The sequence below is a fragment of the Mustela lutreola genome, chromosome 2 (genome assembly GCF_030435805.1).
Source record: "Mustela lutreola isolate mMusLut2 chromosome 2, mMusLut2.pri, whole genome shotgun sequence".
In the NCBI taxonomy this organism is placed as follows: Eukaryota; Metazoa; Chordata; class Mammalia; order Carnivora; family Mustelidae; genus Mustela; species Mustela lutreola.
In genome coordinates this window covers 217,154,835-217,160,834 of record NC_081291.1, presented here as the reverse complement: position 1 = coordinate 217,160,834, position 6,000 = coordinate 217,154,835, and the positions used below count along the sequence as shown (strand labels likewise).

At 48.5% G+C, this 6,000-nt stretch overlaps 1 protein-coding gene across 1 annotated transcript in view; it reads left to right on the top strand.

The window, feature by feature from the left end:
* The first annotated feature begins 962 nt into the window (after window positions 1–962).
* The window catches only part of HLCS (holocarboxylase synthetase), a 222,448-nt gene continuing 217,410 nt past the window's right edge, over window positions 963–6,000 (top strand). Inside the window, exon 1 of the mRNA XM_059164705.1 lies at window positions 963–1,069. The gene's annotated coding sequence lies outside the window, so the exon portion shown is untranslated. The remainder of the gene's footprint in view (window positions 1,070–6,000) is intronic.

Here is a 6,000-nt window from a genome sequence, read left to right as displayed (position 1 = left end):
TTAGGTGGCAAAATTATGACCATTCATCGTTGAGGCAGCAGTGGAAATGTATTAAGTGCCCCTAGTAAAGGAACAGTAAGTCCAGATTTCAGTTACTCTTGTGATGAAAGAAGCAGTTAGCACCTAGCACGGGAACAAGAAATCCACTGAATAAGCGATTTTTAAAAAATTTTAAAAAAGATTTTAATTTATTTATTTGAGAGAAAGCGATAGCAAGAGACAATATAGGGGGTGGGGAGGAGAGGGAGAAGCAGGCTCCCCGGTGAGCAGGGAGCCTGGTGCAGGGACCATCCCACGAACCCGGGATCATGACCTGAGCTGAAGACAGACTCTTAACCACCTGAGCCACCCAGGCGCCTGAGAATAAGCAATTTAAACCCATAATCTGCACCTCCTTCCTGAAACATCCTATCAAGAGGGGCCCCATTTGGCCACTTTTCCTTCTCATTCAGCAAAACCTTCAGCCACCTTCCTTTCACTCTGTGCCTGCAATAAAGACAGATCTTGTCCTTGCCCGGGAGAGTTTCCAGCCTCCAAGAGAAGACAGACACAGGGTTCAATTACAAGGGTTCAATTACAAGGTGGTGGGTGAGTGTTATTGCTGGAGAGAGTTGGGGGGGGGGGCGTGAGGGGGCTCTCACCTAGCCTAGGGGGTGGAGCGAGACCTTCTTGAGGAGGTGACATTTTGATGTTTAAGGCAAAACCTAAGGACAGGGAGGAGAATGCTGGGGGCAGGCCAGGCCGTGCTCTGGGCAACCTGGCGGAGGAGGGCGGAGAGGAGGGCGGGGAGGAGGGTGCCCAGGCTGAGCCAGAAGTCCATGCCAGCGTGGCCAGCGGTGGCCAACACAGGATTTCGGGTTGCTCTCGGCAGTGGGGCCCCACCGAGGGGTTTTCCGACCTGGCCTTTCCCGATGCCCCCCCCCCCCCCGCCCCCTCCCCCGCTGCCACCTGCTCTGTCCTGGGTACACCTTCCGGTGCGTTTCGGCAGCGACAGGCCACCCAGTGGTGCGGCGCGGGTGCAGGTGCAGGGCCCGACCTAGGGTGTTGGCCCCACGGGCTCTGGCAACAGGTATGTGCCACGCAGATGGCAGTGCTGGGTCTGGCCAGGTAGAGTGCCCGGGTCCCCTCCACGGGGCCCTGGGCGCACGCTCCTCTAGGGGTTCTCCAAGAAATGGCCAGATTCTTCTGGCTCGGGTTTCCTGCCTTGGATCCTGCTGCTAGCAACTCCCCTAGGGGAGTTATTTATAGACGGGAATGGTTTGATCACCTCCTGCTCCTCTGGTTTTGCTTTTCTTAATCAGGACTCCTGACCGGGAAGGGGGGGGGGTGCTGGATGCAATCATCTTTGCAGGGTTGAAATCTTGTTCAAAGCGGGCTGTATAAAGCAGTTCCCATTCGGCTGCGTCATCTGCTCCTGGCTTCTCCGGGAAACGGCCCTTACTCTATTAAGGGATTTAAAAGCGCTTGATAAACCCGGTACGAGCTAGCCCTGTGGTTACAGAGTTGCTGCTTCCCTTTGCACAGTGAATTTCTCCTTCTAAGCCACCACATTTACTGTTATTTTACTGTAAACTGCCTGCCATGCTTTTGACGCTAAGAAGCAGGATTTGCATAAACTCATTTTATTTAGGTCACTTTTTATCTATATTATAGGTTTAGTTTTTTTTTGTTGTTATTGGGTTTTTTCGTTTTGTTGTTTTTAGTAGGCTCCATGCCCAGCAAGGAACCCATCACAACCATAGATTGAGACCCTGAGATCAGTACCTGAACTCAGACTTGACCACTATGCATTAGCTATGTTCACCAGCAATGTAGCATTTAAGAAATAAATACGTTTGCATTTTAAAAAATCACAAGGGGATTGTCCGGCAAAACAGCGGACACCAACAAGGGGGCATGGCAGCTTTTCTGGAGCCCTTCCTGGAGTCTTGATGCTGGTATGTCTGTGAAAACACAGTTCAGTGAAAACAGGAAAGCAAAGCCGTCCTGGCCGGGGAATGTGAAGCCGCTGCATGTCTGCGAGTAAAGCTCCCACCCTCCTGACTGTTCTTTCCTCCAATCTTTGCTTTCCAGACTCATGAAATTTCCAGTAGGAAAACTTGGTAATGGGTGTGACTTTTATTTATTAGTATTATTTTTTAAAGCAGGGATTCACTTTCCCTAAATCTCAGTTCCTAGGAGAAAATGTCCAGGTTGGCTGAGGGAGAAGAGAAAATTCAGTTATGTGACTCTTCTGCCCCTCGCAGCCACAAGGGGAGGACCCATGGGTGCTGGGTGTTACCGAAGTGGCTGTAATTTTAGGCTGAGTTTGCCTTTTGATAAATTATCTTCATCCGTGCTTTGCTGGGTGACATTCCTAGGGCGCTCTGCCGAATGGCCCCTGAAGTTTTTGACCCTCGGTTCTGTCCCTCTCCCGGTTTCCCTCGATGCCCCTCTGCTTGTCCCTTTCTCAGGGCTCAGGCTCTGTCTGGGATTTTACTCGGCAAAGCATGAGGCAGCAACTTAGATCACAAGGTTTCTGTCCTCCTTCCTACACCCTGCGGGGTCGGGGGAGGATGTCTACTCTGAATTTTCTAAGTGAATGTAGACACTGACAGCAGCCAAGTCCGGTATTTGACCGTGACTTCAACTTAAATCTCATTCTGTCGGGACGTGAGATGACAACGGCTGAGGGAGAGGGTCGGATGGTGGGGACAGGAGGCACTGTGATGAGCCAGCTCAGGAACATTTGGGGACAGACACCCTTTTCCAGGCTTGAGAAAGACAACTTGAGCTACTTGAAGGGAGCTCTGCTTTGGGTAGACCATAGCCCGTTTCCTGTGCTGTTAGAAGGAGGTTGTGATATTCACCCCTAAGAGTTAGGAAGATGAAATGAAAGTGTCTTGCTGTTCTACTCCCTTGCTTTTGACTCATCCAGGTGAGCCATTCCTCGATCAGATCGGTCACTACTCGGCCCTGTGTGCCCGACACCTTCTTGAACCTCAGGCAGCACCATGTGGATGCTGTTATCCTCCAGGACCACTGTGGGACCAAAGGCACCTGTCCACAGTCACATGGTCACTGTATGTGTCGTGTCTGTGCCCATGGGGGGGAGCCAGGGGTCGTGGGGCACTATTTGAACCCAGGATGCCTGACTCCAGATGGAGGTCTCTGCTGCTTTGCCTTGCAAACTTCAGCTCATACGGGCTCAGCCCTGGGTTGCTAAGAGGATGCGATGCTGAGGCTCTCTTCATTCAGGTTATAAAGGTTTTAGTCAATTCCCAGTCATTCATTTGAGCTCTTTAACCAGCCTTTAAAAGTGCAGCCCGTTTTGTTCAGGAAGTAGGAAGACAACAAGTACTTGAGGTGGGGGGAGCCACCTTTTTGCAGTTCAGCTTCTGATCTATCGAGGTGGTTTAGACTTTTGAGCCTGCTGAGTGCCGTGCGTGTTTGCCTAATCTTCTGGAAGCTTATGGTACTAATCACCCTAACGAGAGTTTCCTCTGATGGGGAGAAAACTATGCACAGATGGTGACTCCCTTCCCCCAACCAGGGATGGATTTTTATATGCAGGGGACCTGAAGGTCCACTCCCCTCTGTTGGAGGAGATGAATTTGCATTCAGTGGAGAAAATTCTGTGAGCATTTCGCTCTCTAGTGGCCAACTAGGCAAGAGAGTTAATAGTTCTACCTCATCTTACAAATGGAGGTATGAGGGCGCCTGGGTGGCTCAGTGGATTAAGCCGCTGCCTTCGGCTCAGGTCATGATCTCAGAGTTCTGGGATCGAGTCCCGCATCGGGCTCTCTGCTCAGCAGAGAGCCTGCTTCCCTCTCTCTCTCTCTCTGGCTGCCTCTCCATCTACTTGTGATTTCTCTCTGTTAAATTAATAAATAAAATCTTTAAAAAAAAAAAAAAAAAAAACAAATGGAGGTATGAGCCAGTTTAGTTTCAAAAACTTTTATTGAGCACCCACCATGTGCTGGCACAGTGCTAAACGCCAGGGTTGTGCACGTGAACAAGACTGCAGATCAGTTCTTTGTAAAGAGAATCGTGTCATAAATATATTAGGATCCCAGAACTTAATTTTTTTTTTGAAGATTTTATTTATTTATTTGACAGAGAGACACAGAGAGTGGGAACACAAGCAGGGGGAGTGGGAGAGCGAGAAGCAGGCTTCCCACAGAGCAGGAAGCCAGATGCAGAGTGGGGAGGGGGGCAGTGTTGATCCCAGGACCCCGGGATCATGACCTGGACTGAAGGCAGATGCCCACCCAAGCACCCCAGGATCCCAAAACTTTAGAGCTTGGAGATGATCTGGTTTGTGTCACTCCTTTTTTAAAATAGTTGGAAACTGGCATGCAGAGAGATATGATGTGCTGAAGGCCGTATGTGGCTAGTTAGGGACAGGGAAGAAAAATGCCCAAAGAAATTCAGTAGAAGGTCATCCGCTAATCCTTATGACTTTTTATTTTGAAATAATTTTAGACTTACAAGAGTTGCAAAAATAGTACAGAGTTCTTTGCTCGGCTTCCTCCAGTGTTAATGTCTTACACAACCATGGGTTTATCAAAACTAGTACATCAGCTAAACTATAGACTTCAGATTTCGCTGGTTTTCCCACTAATGTCCACTTCGTTCCAGGATCCAATCCAGGATACCACATAGCATTTATTATTATTATTATTTTTAGATTTCTAAAAAATGTATCATAGCATTTACACTGTAGTTTTTAACTTTGGATTTTCCTGTACTTGAGGTTCTTTAAGATATTGTTGAACCAGTGACATTCAGCTGTTGTACAGAAACTGTGTCCCAGGTTTCTTTGGGTTTTGGAACAGGCTGTTTCCAGAGCCAGCTGTTTGCCAGGAGGATCTTGATGAAATCTCACTTACGGTTTTTGGATGTGTGTGAATTCTGGACAATCCCGGCCTGTCTGATCTGAGTACAAGAGGCTGCCCTCCGGGCCAGCAGAGCCACTGTCTGAACCTTCTGCTACTGTTCCCTCTTGCATCTCGAGTCTCACTTCTGGTGATTATTGTTGTACATAGAGCATTCTTTGCTCTCAGGTGCCTGGTTTATATGGTGAAGGACGTTGAAGTCAGAAAGACACAGATTCAGCCTCCAGGTTCCCCACCCAGTTGTGGTACCTTGAGGAAGTCACTCGATTGCTCCTCTGCAAGATGGGGACAACAGCCTCCCTGCAGAGTTGAGAGGTCTGAATGTAAGAATATACACAGTGATTAGCATAGTGCAAGGTGTGCTGATGTGGAGTGAGTAAGCAAGCGACTGGATGGCGGATTGGGGGTGGGGCGGGGGGGGAGACCCGGCTAGTAGAGTACAGTGGAGAGTCTTGAATGCCAGGTGAGACGTTGAACTCCCTGGTGGGCAGGGCTGGAATGAAGGGTTTGAGTAGTGGAGCGGATGAGATCAGAGTTGACCTGGACAACTCTGGATTACAGAACCTCGGGAAGTAGGGGATCCACGGGGAATCATCAGAAAGCTATTTATTATGTTAGTTCTGATGAGAGCGGAATGGGCGCTTGGACTGGAAGAAGGTCGGATAGAAAGATGAAACTCAAGAGATGGTGGAGAGGCCATCCACTGATCTAGAGGACATGAGGCGAAGGCAGGACTCCAAGATGACTACATTCTGGGTCCATGTGAAAAAAAGACTGATGTCACTAACTGTGGCTAGAGAAATCAGAATAAAGAGGAAATTGGTGGGGGGAAATACAGTTGATTTTGTTCATGTTGCACTTGAGATAACAACCTTGAGATACCAACAGATTCCTTATTAATCCAGAAATCTGAATCTGTTGTGGTCACATCGGTGATTCTGTCATCTCACTTAGCCCCTCTCTGGATTCAAATCAAAGCCTTACTTATTCTGCCCCTGAGAAGCTTGTCCTTAGCACACTGGCTGATCAAGTCTCAAAATTTGTCTTATTTTTAAGGTCTTTGGACCTAAGACATCTTGTACTGTGTTACAGTAGGACCATTTCACTCTTCTGGAGCCTGTTT